We start from the raw sequence: 13352 nt of genomic DNA on the forward strand, positions 1-13352 counted from the left end.
TAAAACCATGTTTTAAATTTCACTTTCTTACTCAATAATCTATATGGCTCCACAATGCCCCGGCGCCTCCGCCTGGCTTCATAGATATTCTGTAATAGGGCAAGTTTCACTATCCGGCCTTCTGTTTTTTCCATCTAACACAGGTTCTACCATGACAGATCAGCTCTTCGCTGCTTCCCAGAGTTTCCTCCACCTCCACACCTAGGCTCTCCCCTCCCCCTCTTGCCTTGTTTGTGTTCTACATAGTCCATGAAACTCCCCTTGGCTTATTTTGGTTGTTTGGATCTATCCATTCTCTGAATTCTCTCTCATTGCATTTCACAAAGTATTCTAGGTTATGTCTTTTGGAGTTTAGGCTGCGGCAGAGTTTTTACGTAGCTCAGGCTGGCCCTAAATTTAGTCTTCTTGCCTTAGCCTTCTGTGCTCTGAGATTATAATCACACACCACATCAGCTCATAGCAGAATTTTATACCCATAGTTGCAACACATGTGAAATATATTTGATAAATATTTTCCAACCTAATTAAACTACTTGGAGTGACCAATTCTTCCATAACCAAGTGACCTTGAGTCTAGGCAATGGTGGAAAGAAACCAAGGCTCAGAGAGAAGGGTCTTACCTGGGCCACATAGCTGGTCAGTTATAAAGCTAGGTACTAACATCTTGTTTTGAATTTTATTCCTGCAATGTAGGAGTTTCATAGCTAGCTAGAGCCCTTCACATGAAATCATTTGGCTTGTGACTTTTTAAAAGAGAGCGTAAATTATTTCATCCATCAAAAAGAATAACAAAAAATTACAAAAATAAATACCGTTGGAAGCAAATTGTCCTGGGTCATTGCTGTGGGACTTCTCTGATGACGACATTTCCACACTCTCTTCCACACACTGTCTTTCATGCCCTTCCCCTGTTATCTATGGAAGGCATAGCTAATCAATTGCAGAGCTTTACCAGTAAGTTTAGATCCATCCTCAATCCTTCACACAGTGACCCGAACATCTAATGCTAATCAGAGTTGGCCCCTGAGGGCAAAATTGTTTTCCTTTCCGACATTACGGAAGGGTGTAGGTGGGGTACACATGAGAGAGGGGTACATCAGGGTGTGGTGTTGACAGTGGGCCGAGGCCGCAGGTAGATGTATCTAAGCCTCACAGGGTGCCTTTTCCCCAGCAGAGAGATTAAAAAGCCAAAAATAAAGGGCAGAAAAAAAAGACAAAATCCTCCACTGTCTAATAACAAGACTCTAACTACTTGCAGCCAGACCCAGTGGACTTGTGATATTTTATATAAACAATTACAACCATTCTCCTAATGATTCTTGGTGCTTCTCCATAAATGGCCAGGAAGGACAAATGGGGTTATAAAATTTACTACCTAACAAGATAATGAGCTGCCCACCTCTTATCTACTCAGATATGACTCATGAGACAAATGGCCCATGAGAAAAGGCCGAATAACTTCTCTTAAATGCCGTTAAAGAGCCCCATTGTCCCTTAGGGGAGTAATCTGTCTCGCAGAACTTGGCTGCTATGATCCTGTCTACAGTATATGCTCTTTGTTAAAACTTCTCTGTTGGTTCTGGTCTGGTAAACACTTTCACCCTGAACCCTGGGCTTCCTTTCCTGTCAGGATATTTTAGTGGCTCAGCCGGGGAACCTCCCCACCCCCTCGCTTCTTCACTCTGAGGCTTATGGTGGTTGGCAAAGTGGCCAATGGGCACCTGAAAATCTCTGAGATCCAAAGGCTTCTGGGGTGAGACTTCAGATAGGTGCCACCCATTAAGGCATGAGCTAGGGAGTTCATTTTGGTTGGTTTATTATTCAAGGGCGAGGGGCAGCTTTTCTTCCTTTTGGGACCCCCATCTCAACGTGTGATATAGGGACGGTGACAGCTTGTTTGGCATGAGTCTACACAGACTGTGAGGACCCCTTCATTCCTCTGACCTCGCTGTCTGTTTCCTGTCTGTCAGTCACCACCACAGAGCAGGTGGGAGCAGGCATGTGTAGCTGATGATGCATGCACCTGCAGCTTTCCTTCCCAGCTAGGCTTCCTGCTCTGAGAGAGGCCTGTGGACAGCCACGAGAGGCCTGTGGACAGCCACGAGAGGCCCATGGACAGCCATGAGAGGCCCGTGGACAGCCACGAGAGGCCTGTGGACAGCCATGAGAGGCCCATGGACAGCCATGAGAGGCCTGTGGACAGCCACGAGAGGCCCGTGGACAGCCATAAAAGGCTTGTGGACAGCTGTGAGGGCCCCGTGGACACCCACACTTTCTTTTATAAGCTCATTGTCTGGCTTGTCTGCTGCCTCCAGCCACAGCTGCTCTCAACCACACCCCAACAACTGCTTCCACTTTGCTGCTCTGACCTCTCTTCTTCCTGTCCCCTCTCTTTTCCACCCACAGAGCTTTCTCCAATGGCACCTATGCAGTTGTGTTCACACTCTCTTGGGACCTGTGTACAGGGGATTCAGAGAGCAGTTAAAAGCAAGCCCTTCCCCATAGAGAACACCCTTCGCCCAGAGATGGCTAACAGGAACTCTGGTGCCCTCTGAGTACATAGTCCCTTCTCCATGTCTGACTTTTCCCAAATGCAGTTCAACCTAGGATCATTTAGTCAGGATTCACCTTCACTAGAGAATCCCAAAGGCCCACTGAGGCCTTTGACGACCACGGTTATCAATATCATCCTGACCACGTGATGCACAAAAGGTCCTGCATCTGGTCTTTATCAAGCATCTGGGCAGTTGAGGTTCCTGCTTGTAACCCAAGTACGGCCTGGCCAGGCTCTGTCACCGTGCCTGACACAGAGTCCCGCTGGTCATATTGGGCCACTGGGGTAGAGAATGAAAGAGGAAGGAGAGACAGAAACACATATTGTCTATCTATTAAAAAATATGATAAAGGCCGTGTGTGTGACAGAGAGAGAGATGCGCATGTGTGCATGTGGGTGGGTGTGAATGTGTACCTATGGGTACGTGCATGCGCCTGTGTGAGTGTGTGGAGGCCTGAGGAGGGTATCACTATTTCTCTATATCACTCTTCACCTTATTGAAACAGGGTCTTTCACTGAACCTGGTGCTCACTAGTTTTTTTGGGGGGTGGGGCGGGGTTGAGGCTAGCAAGCACCGACAAGCCTCCCATCTGTGTTCCTGCCTCCCACCAAGTACTGGGGTTACTTTCACGCACAACCTTACTGGCTTTTCCATGGGTGCCTGGGCTCCGAACTCAGAGCTCATGCTTGCATAGCAAGCGCTCTTACCCGCTGAGCCACATACCCATCCTGGGAGGGGCACGACTGCAGCTGTTAGCTGTAAGTGATGGGAAACAATGCAGGGCCTTCTGAGCACACTGCCCTTTTCAGTCTGGAACAACGGAAGCTTCTGTGAAAGCAAACCGGCCTGAATCCCGAGAGTCCAGAGGCTCAAGCTATCCCGGCCATAGTTTTACAAGATAAGACTCTCCAAATATGAGTTAAACACTAGACCAGGGGCTGTAGATTCCGCCCTCTACTTTTTAGACATACTTGGCCTTCAAGTTCTTTAATGATTGGGAGGAGACCTTTGGCCAAAAAGGTCAACCTGGAGGAAGAAAGGGATAAGAGGCAGGTCCACTTAATGGCAACAGTCCTCCCTGCCCACGTTGGGAAATCTTAGGGCTCCATCTAATCTCGACGTAGTCTAAGGAGACTATCCTAAATCACCAATCAAAGGACCTTCTCCTGCTGTTGCTGTGGCTAGCCAGGACATTTCATCTGAGAGTGCCCAAGGCTACCAGGCTATAGGCCTCACCCACGGCCATGTCCAATCTGCCAAGTAGAGGCCCTTTGAAAGCGAGATTGTCTCTCTTTCCCTAGTGAGGGATCAAACCCAAAAAAGGATGAATGCCCCTGATTCTGCTCCTTGACTCCGAGGAGCCCCACAAGGAAGGAAACGCATCTCCCTTTGAGGAGTATGTGGCTCTGGGGTGGTACAGGCTCCTGCATTCTCAAGGTCTGTGGATGGCACTTGGATAACTCTGTATGTGATGGGGAGAAAAACCACATTCCTCTCTGATACTGAGGCAAATTTTCAGCCCTTACCACTGTCTCCAGTTCGACTTTTCAGTCCTCTGTCCCTCTTACTGGTACCGATGGCAAACACCAACCAACCTGGTTTACATCCCCTTTAATCTGTGTGATAAGCAAGTATCTTCCATTCATTCCTCATGATCCTGCCTAGGTGCTCCGTTCCTTCTCTAGTCAGAGACACCATGCCCACATTTCAGGCTCTTCCAAGTTTCTGAGATTCTAAATACTCTATAACCCTTGTGCCCAACACCAAGTCCCTGTCCCATCATGGTCCAGAATCATCTAGAGCCTTAAAGACCTTCCCCGAGTCACCACTGGAGACCTCTACCCTACCCACCAAGTTCCTTTTAAACTGGAACACTTCCGTTCCTGGGTGCCCATTAACATCCACTCCCATCACAGTGTTCTTAAAGACCCTGACAGCTCTTAGGGTCAGAAATCAGAGGGAATACTGATACAGATTTGGCCTGTTCTTCCCTCATGACCAGCATCCATGAAGCCATCTGGAAAGAAAGACATATCCTCGCTGTTGAGAATAGCGATAAAATATGCCCCTGATGGTTTGGGCCTCCTAGAAGCTATCTGGCCTTGAACTCAGGTGGCCATTATGTATACTACATTGCAAGATCCACCCAAAGCAGCACTTTGACACTTCTCTGGGTAAAAGCTGAGTTGATTAACAAGCCAAACAGGAAGCTTAGCTTCCACTCAAGCCTGCCTTGGGTCTCAGTATCCCTCCCACCTCCCCCTTCAACATATCAACTTAAGAGACTCAACAGGCTTTAGATTAGGTCTTTATAGCCACCCCAGAGGGATGGTTACAGAGCCCAGAAAATAATCGGTTGCTCCCTCAATCCTCCTAATGGAAAAGACTTAACAATCTTCATTAGACGACACAGTGGAGAGCTAAAGCTCTCCAAATTCTAATCAGGCCTCCTTTCACAGACACAGCCATTCTTCACATAGTCTATTTCCAAAGTTTCTCCCACTTGTCAGGGAAATCCCAGAGGAGCCATCAGACTCCATCTCCTTTTATAGCCTGTCCAGAGAGGGAGCTATGCTGGTAGACTAGCAAACAGATTCCACTGACATCCTTCCTGGTGCAAGGGATGGAAATATCCCTTAGCTCTAGTGCATACCTTAACTGGGTGGATGGAGCACTCCTCACAAAAATAGAAAGGGCCTCAGAGGTAGCCAGTAACCACAGAACACAGTATTTCCACTCTGGGTTCCCTTGGTCCCTGCAGTCTGGCCTGACTTTCATTTCCAATATCATTAGGGAATGAGCGAGGCTCTCAAAATTAAGTATTGTTTTTATTTAGCCTGGTGCCCTCAATCTTCTGGGAAGGTCAAAAGGGCTAATCTAATCTTTGTAACAGGCCCCTCCTCTCATTGAGTTAATATCACTAAGACAGACAATAGAGGCTGTCGCCAAGATCTGAGACAAGCATCACCTCAAGCTTATTTTCAGGATCTCCTTGATACATTAACTTGGGAGACTGAGTCCATCTTCTAACCCTCCCCACAGGATAAAAGGTCATTTGAAGCTGTCTGAACCTGACCCTATCATGTCTTGCTAATGTCCTCAGCTGTAACCAAGTTACAAGGCCTGTTGCTGTTGATCCAGCCATCCAGAGTTAAGAGTGTTTTACCCCCCAAAGTTCAACCTACGTATTCCTGTGAGCCACCTGGGGATCTCCATCCCCTTCACATCCAGCTCCAGGGAAATCTACCTTCAGACACCTCTAGACCCCAATTTATTAACTGACCTAGCTCGTGACTTGAACTGTAACTCCTACCTTTACCTATTACTCCAACATCACTGGGCTCCTCTATTGGGCACAGGGCTCCTCTTCATGCTCATAATCACTATTAAATGTCCTATCTGTCTCCCTCAAATCACTCAATGGAGCCACTTTTAAGCACTAGAGGTTTTGTTGTTCTTTGATTACTGTTCATAGCCCCTTTTCTATTGTCTTAATTCTACTCTGTGTCATCTACCCCTCCTTCCTTCACATTCTGGTATAAATGGTGTCTTCCAGATCATAGCTCATTGAGCTCCAGACGACGACATTGTCTCTGGGATAGCAACCATTGCCATTGATACCCACCTTCTATCATTGGAAATCTCTTGACCTCCAAATGATGTCACAGTCTAGCCTTCAACTTTCTGTGATACCACCCCCTTCAAAATAAGGCTCAAACCTTTTATGTCACATGGTCCTATGAATCTGTGGTAGAACAGCAATGTCAGCCAGGGCTCCCCTGCTGCTCTTTCTCAGCTCCCAAATAGTTCCGGACCAAAGGAGATCTTTTTCCCTTGTCAATGGTTTGACCTTGTTGATCTGCCAGGGCAAATGTAAAAATAAAAAGGCCAAAAGTAAGCCCTCTTCCAATAAAACTAAAAATTCTTTATTCTCATGGTCAGATCCCAACTGCTTAGAGCTTTAGATCCAGTGAACTCTAAGGACTTATAAAAACAATGATAGACTAATTCCCAATGGCCCCTGGTACCTCACCCCAAATGAACAGTCCCAGGAAGGACAGAGTCATAAAATTTACTATCTACCATGATAGTGAGTTGCCAACTTTTTTTTTTTTTCGAGACAGGGTTTCTCTGTGTAGCTTTGCGCCTTTCCTGGAACTCACTTGGTAGCCCAGGCTGGCCTCGAACTCACAGAGATCCGCCTGCCTCTGCCTCCCGAGTGCTGGGATTAAAGGCGTGCGCCACCACCACCCGGCGAGTTGCCAACTTCTTATCTACTCAAATGTGATCCCACACAAATGGCCCATGAGGTATGTCCTGGTCATTTTTCTTACTGGATATTAAAGTACCCCATTCTCTCTCAGGGAGGCAATTCTTTTCCTCTGAGAATTTATCCATTGTGTTTTTAAAACTTTTGAAACTATGTATTAAAACTTTTGTGTTGGATCTGGTCCAGTGGATAAAGCATTTAAGGTATAGCACGAAGATTAGAATTTGGATCCCTAGGCCACAGACAAGCCAGGCAGGTGAGGGAAGCCTGTAATTCCAGCACCTGGGAGGCAGAGACAGGGGACCAGAGGAAGCTGGATAGCCAGACTGGCTAAAGTTGATGATGATTCCTGGGTTCAGTGAGAGATCTTGCCTCAATCAATAACAGAATGATTGTCACCCAATGTCAACTTCAGCTCTCCACATGCATACATACATGTACATCTGCATGCATGTGTGCACACACACACACCACACACACACACACACACACACACACACACACACACGTATTTCAATTTTTGTCTGATAAGTACTTTTACCCCTATGCTTTGGTCTTGGGGCAAATCATATATTTTGTAAGGCTGTTCATGTTTCAGTCAGATAGCTTCAATAGCCTGATAACGCTTCTTATGATATGTCATCTGAAGTACTCCTTTTTGTAGCTATGGGGAATAAGTCTATGCTATTGAAATTGGTATATATGAGGGCACCAATGCAACAGGTTGTTGAGAAGCTGGGATGCGTAGACACGCCTGGACTAGGAAGACCCAGTTCTATGGGTATGTCTACAAAAGGGAACACAAAGAGGTAGGCCAAGCCTGGAGCAGGCAACTGGTCTCTGGAAACAGCAGGTGATGACTCCCTGGAGGAAGGCTTCGACATTATCTCATTAGCCAGAGGTTCAGTCCCAGAGGCTCATTTCAACACAGTGCTTCCCTGGGGACCCTACGATGTCAGAGCTATGAGGTTTGAAAACTTGTGGAATGGATGACCAAAAGCACACGGCTCACCCAGTGATCGGGAGAGCTGGGAAAGGGGACCTGCTGGCTGATTTGTTCCCCTGGCTCTATCACAAGGTGAGTGAGACAGGCCAGCTCAGGTTGCCAATTCTTATTACTTGGGTAAGTCTCCAGACTAGCCGTGGTTTCTTCATCTATAAAACAAGAGGTTTGAACTATAAATACTTAAGAGCCTTTTCAGCGTTGAACTTCCAAGAACTAGATTTTTTTTTTTTGCCAGAATTCTTAATAGTTTTCCCATCCCACAACTGCCTTTCCCAGTACAGTTCAATGGTAGAAAATAGAGCTTCCTTTTGCAAAGCCAGGTGGTCCTGAAGGTTGGCATCTACCTGGTTCACTTCTGCCCCAGCATCTCTTACCTGAGCTTCTTTTGATTCCCAAATTGGGCTGGAGGAATCTAGACCATCAGGCTGGAGAAGAAGCTTCTTTCCAATGTCTTTTGTCCTCAGCTGCAGGCGCTGCGATGTCTCCTACACCTGAACCCCCTCACTGCCCTGCATCTTCCAGCCCATCCTCTTGACACCTTTCTGTAAATCCATTCATTCTTGTCCCTGACCCCATGCCTGGCACAGGTCTGCCAACTGAGGAAGAAGAAGGACAAATGCCTCTCGGCGGCCCTCTTGCACTCTGGTCTTCTTGACTAAAGATGCTTCCTAAATGCCCCAGGGAAGATGTATTCTAGCCGCCATGGTCTCCACATCAGCTGGGTCAGGCAGCTTTCCTTAAAGGGCACCCCTGGCAACCGTTAAAGTTGCTTCCTTGTTATCTCTCAGGCGTTACCCCTTCTCACTAGAATTCTAGCTCCAGTGTTTGTCTTTAAGCAATTACCTAGGGGTTGTCTCCTTGGGGGGCAATTTGCCTTCCAAGCTCGATAAGTGCACTTAATTCCCCAACAGGCAGGACACAGGCTAGGGACTAGAGCTTGCCATCTGTGTCTCAGTGGAAAATTTTGCCCAGCCTAATAATAAATGTGGTCTTTCTACGGGAAGTTTCAGAGCTTCCCCACTAACTCTTGTTGAACACGGTCGCCTGCTAGCTCACCAGGGCCCTCTCAGATTAAGAAGGGCGTATCCTAACCACTGTGGCCAAAAGGTACCCTGAGGTCTATATATTAGGGAGGCTGGCTCTTGAAAGTCCCATGAGGCCATGGGTCTGATGGGCTGATGGGGTGGGGTGGGGGCTATAAAAACACGTTTTGTTTGGCTTGAATATGATGGATCATCAACCCACACTGCTGTTCCCAGCATACACTTAGGGGAGGAAGGCAGCGTCCTCCCCAGGATCAGAACCATACCTCACACTGAGGACATTAGCTCCACCTGAGTAGCCAAACTCTCCTGCTGACGTCAAAGGGTCCCTTCCTACACCAGGTGTTTGGGATTCCCAAAGACCGATCTTGATCAAGGAGGATGAAAAGCAAACAGCAAGGGTTGGAGGCACCCAGGCGCCCCCACATTCCAGGGACAGGTTGGGAGCTGGTAGAGAGCAAACCAATTCCATGCTTACATGATGGGCTGCTGACCATACCTAAGCCTCCCCCTGTCTTTTCTCCTGCCTGTCCAGTCTCTCAGCTCCATCTTAGACACTCGCCCTTCGCACTCTTGCCCTGGCCTCTTTGAAGGGCTCCTGAACTTTCCATAGCAAGCCCAGTCCTGCTTTTCCAGCATCCATCCTAGTTAGCCCAGATACAACATGGAGATGCCGCTAATAAACAATGATAGGCCACCAAGCTGCAAAGAGAAGAGGTCACCCGTGAAGAAGCCATCCAGGAAGGTCACACAGGGTTCATGAGCTACACAGAACCATGGTGTAGCACAGCATCTCTCAGGCACACACACCATACACATGGTATATGTAGGGTGAGGCAGTCAACTGTCCTAGAAAGCAGAAGGACACAGTGGAATCTCACAGGTCTCAGCAAACACGGAGCACGCTACCAAGGGCACTCGGAGCTCTTTACACGAGACAGTCTCTTTAGGCCTCCAAGGCTTAACCCGAAGTCACTTCAGAATGAAGTTTTCCTCAGAACGCTCTGGATTCCTTCAACTCTGTTTCCATATTTGCAGAAGGAGAGTGAAATTAATACCGGGGCCTAAGTGGTAGTCAGGTTCTTCTGCAGAAAGGGCCATAGTCCTTGTGGAGTAAATTCAAGTTCAAGCTATCTGTGCTCTAAAGGTGTGTTTCCTTGGCTTCACTGTGTTCCAGCAATCTCCCCCTCTCCCCCCGCCATCTCCCCCCCCCCCGTAAGAATAGGCTGGGGACTCTGAGTTCTCACTCATAAAGGGTGTGCTCAAGGGGACTCGCTGTCCTCCCTTCCACCTTAATCCTTGAAGTTTCAGAATTTCTAGTTCTACTTGAGGCAGAAGGGGTCCCTATGGATTCCTCTGTCTTCTTACAGTGGCTAGATGTAGGAAAAATACAAGCCATGCGTGCACGCGCATACACACACACACACACACACACACACACACACACACACACACACACACGGGGGGGGGGGCGGGGGAGGAGAATGTGGGTTCTTTTAAGGGAATTTCCAAAGAAGACTGTGTGGGTTTGTTGGTGGAAATCCTGGACACTGTGAAACTGCTACTCCCACTTGGCTTTGGATGAGAGCGACTCCAGTCTGTCACAACCTTTGAGATCTGGGGGAACAGGGGCTCAGAGCCACACAGGAAGCATGCTGGCATGTGGGGGAATACCGATTTGATATAGTATTTCAAATATGGTGTTTGATATTCAGTGTGTGAAGAGACCAAGTGGCAGTGAGCTCTTAGAGGGCCGAATAGAGTTCAGAGGGAGGAGGTACGGGGAGGGGCAGGTCAAGGCAAAGCTCAAGTGACTGATGCTTGCCCTCCGGCTTGTCCTCTCAAGTAATCAGGGTGAGAATTTTGGTAACCTGACCAGATGGCTCTGTGGTCAAACTCTAGAAAAATCTAGAAAGCAATAGTGGTATATTTTGATAAGCTTTGTCTCTATGTTCTGATGTTTCTGCCACATTAGTGATATTTCCTCTTTCTTCTTCAGTACGAACTCAGGGTCACAGAATCATGGATACTGGGAGTTGGATGACGGCCACTTCAGTGGTCACCTGCTCTAGCCCTCTGCCCACTGAACAAAGAGCCTTGCAGGTCTCCAGTTGCTTGGGTGGGAAGCTGAGTCTAAGGAGACATCATTGCTCAGGCAAGTTGCCTTGTTACAAAGAGACTATATTCACTGACTCATCCAGCTGTCTGTTACCTCTGCACTGTGCTTCCGAGTCTCCCACTGCAGACAGCTAAGACTCCATCCACTTTCCTTCCCAAGGGACACATTGCCATTTCCAGCAGGATAAGGATGCTTCAGCCCCTCATTCGCCTCACTTGGTCCCATCTTAGCATGTGCCTTTCCATCACAGACAGGTCCAGAAGATGCTGTGTGTGTTTTCATGGCACTCTTTCCCCTCCTCTTGTAATCAAACCTGTTCTCAGAAATGACACCAACCACCTAAGACTCGAGTGACTGACCATGCTTATGCCGTTACTAGGCTGGGGCTGTTTATATTTTAATAGGTTCCAAACCTTAAGCCAAAGGGAGAGCTGGGAATGCTTGAGTAGCAGCTACGGGAAACCTGGGGGACAGGAGGAGAGGCATAGAAAATTTCCTGGAGTTCTTAAAATCATGCCCGAGGCAATTCCTAAACAGAAGACCAACCCAATCAGGTAATTGCCTTGGTTTGAAAACTGGTGCTGTGAACTTAAATGCACTCAGGCTGTCTGGCCAGCATCCTTGTCTCAGGTGATACTATTCAGCTGGCCAGGCAAATCCCCATAAAATAAATTCCCTGAAGGCAGGGACGGGTCTGATTCTCTCCGGGTTTATTGTCAAGCCCAGGACTGAGTAACATATTAATAGTTCTGCATTAAAAAAAATCTTCTGGGTGAATGAGCAAATATGGTCAGGCCACAGGGCAGAATTCTCAGGCTCTGAGCATTGGCAGATAGTACATTGTCACCAGCGTGAGAGTCCAGCTGGGGTGGAATGGGGCAAATGGGATGAAGCTGGGGTCACATAGATTTCAAAGGCAAGAGGAAAGAGACAACAATAGATCACACATGGCGATTTGATTGCAGCCCTACCCCCGAAAGGTTTCATAGAACCTAAACGATGATTTCTGAACCCCCAAGTCCCATGCATCTGCTGAGTTGCAGGAAAGGATCCAGGGCTGGTAGTTGAAGGGGAAGAAAGAGCAAAGAGCAAGCAAAAAGACAGACGGTAAAAACTGTGAAAGGCAAGGTAAGCAACCTGGGACAGAGGTCACAGGGGATTGACAGCCGGGTGGAGAAGAGCTCGCGTCAGAGGAAGAAAGTCAAGAAAAGCGATGATCACACCAATGATCAGCGTGAAATCTCCAAGGGGAAGAAGGCAACTTGGGTTTTTATGTTGAAAGGCAGATTGATGAGAAAGGACATGCAGGCTCATGTTCATAAACAAAGTGAACAACTAGAAAAGAAGGTCATCTCTCACAGGAAAAAGAATCATGTTTCTAATTTGTAATAGAGATAGGAAATGAAGAAATGACATTTATGGACAGCTGGGGACCCCATGTCCAGACAAAATGCTATTTGCTTGCTGGGGACAAGACTTTGTGGTCATGTGAAGATTTGGAGAACTTAGCACCTATGTTCTTTCAGGTCTTATTTGAAGAGTATCCTCAAGGAGGCATTCTACAGGAGTATCACACGGATGAGCACAAAGTTGGCTAGGCAGGATGATGAACAAAAGAGCAAAGAATGATCAGAAGTCAGCATCTGGGATCAACGGCGAACTCAACCGGACAAGCACAAAACAGAGCCAGGAATGATCAGAAGTCAGTGTTCAGGGATCAATGGTGAACTCGACGGGACAAGCACAAGGCCAAGGCATGAGGTGGGCTTGAGTGTGGATTCTTGCAAAAAGAAGAGGCATGCTATTAAAAATGACAAACAGCCCCAAACACCAGTATTTTAGAAGTGAGCATTGGGGAGGGTGAGAGAGAAGGCCTATACAGGCTTTGGTGTCTCCAACTGGGAAAGGAGCATTGGCAAGGCGGAGCACGTTAGGACTAATCCTTAGGCATTTTGTTTTTAACGTGATGAAGAAATAGACTTTTATCCCATGTGCTGGGAAAAGCTGTCTAGCTGTGAATGGAAGGGAAAGCTTGAAGGTTCAAGATGCCTTGTTCATACTTCCAGGGCTCCCGTTTTCCAAGCTCTGGCCTTTTCATTACTATGAAAGCCCTCTTCTGTGGAAAGCTCTTTAGGCCCAAACACCAACTCTAAACTAGGGGGCCTTCACTTCTTACCACATGTCCTTTCTTGTTGCTACTCCATGTCTGCCTAGGAGCCGCTCAGCAAAGCCAGGTCTACAACATCTATTGTTTAGAGGCATCAGTATCATCTCCCAACCTTCCTCTCAAAAGACTAAATAACATTTTTGTTTTATGCCAACAACATGTAAATCAGACTTCTCATTTCGATTTCCAGCA

At 47.3% G+C, this 13352-nt stretch overlaps 1 protein-coding gene across 1 annotated transcript in view; it reads right to left on the reverse strand.

Annotated features, from left to right (window-relative positions):
• Slc14a2 (solute carrier family 14 member 2) overlaps positions 1-13352 on the reverse strand; it is a 64298-nt gene that overhangs the window by 22602 nt on the left and 28344 nt on the right. The gene's annotated exons all lie outside the window — the stretch shown is intronic.

The sequence above is a fragment of the Peromyscus eremicus genome, chromosome 19 (genome assembly GCF_949786415.1).
Source record: "Peromyscus eremicus chromosome 19, PerEre_H2_v1, whole genome shotgun sequence".
Taxonomy (NCBI): Eukaryota; Metazoa; Chordata; class Mammalia; order Rodentia; family Cricetidae; genus Peromyscus; species Peromyscus eremicus.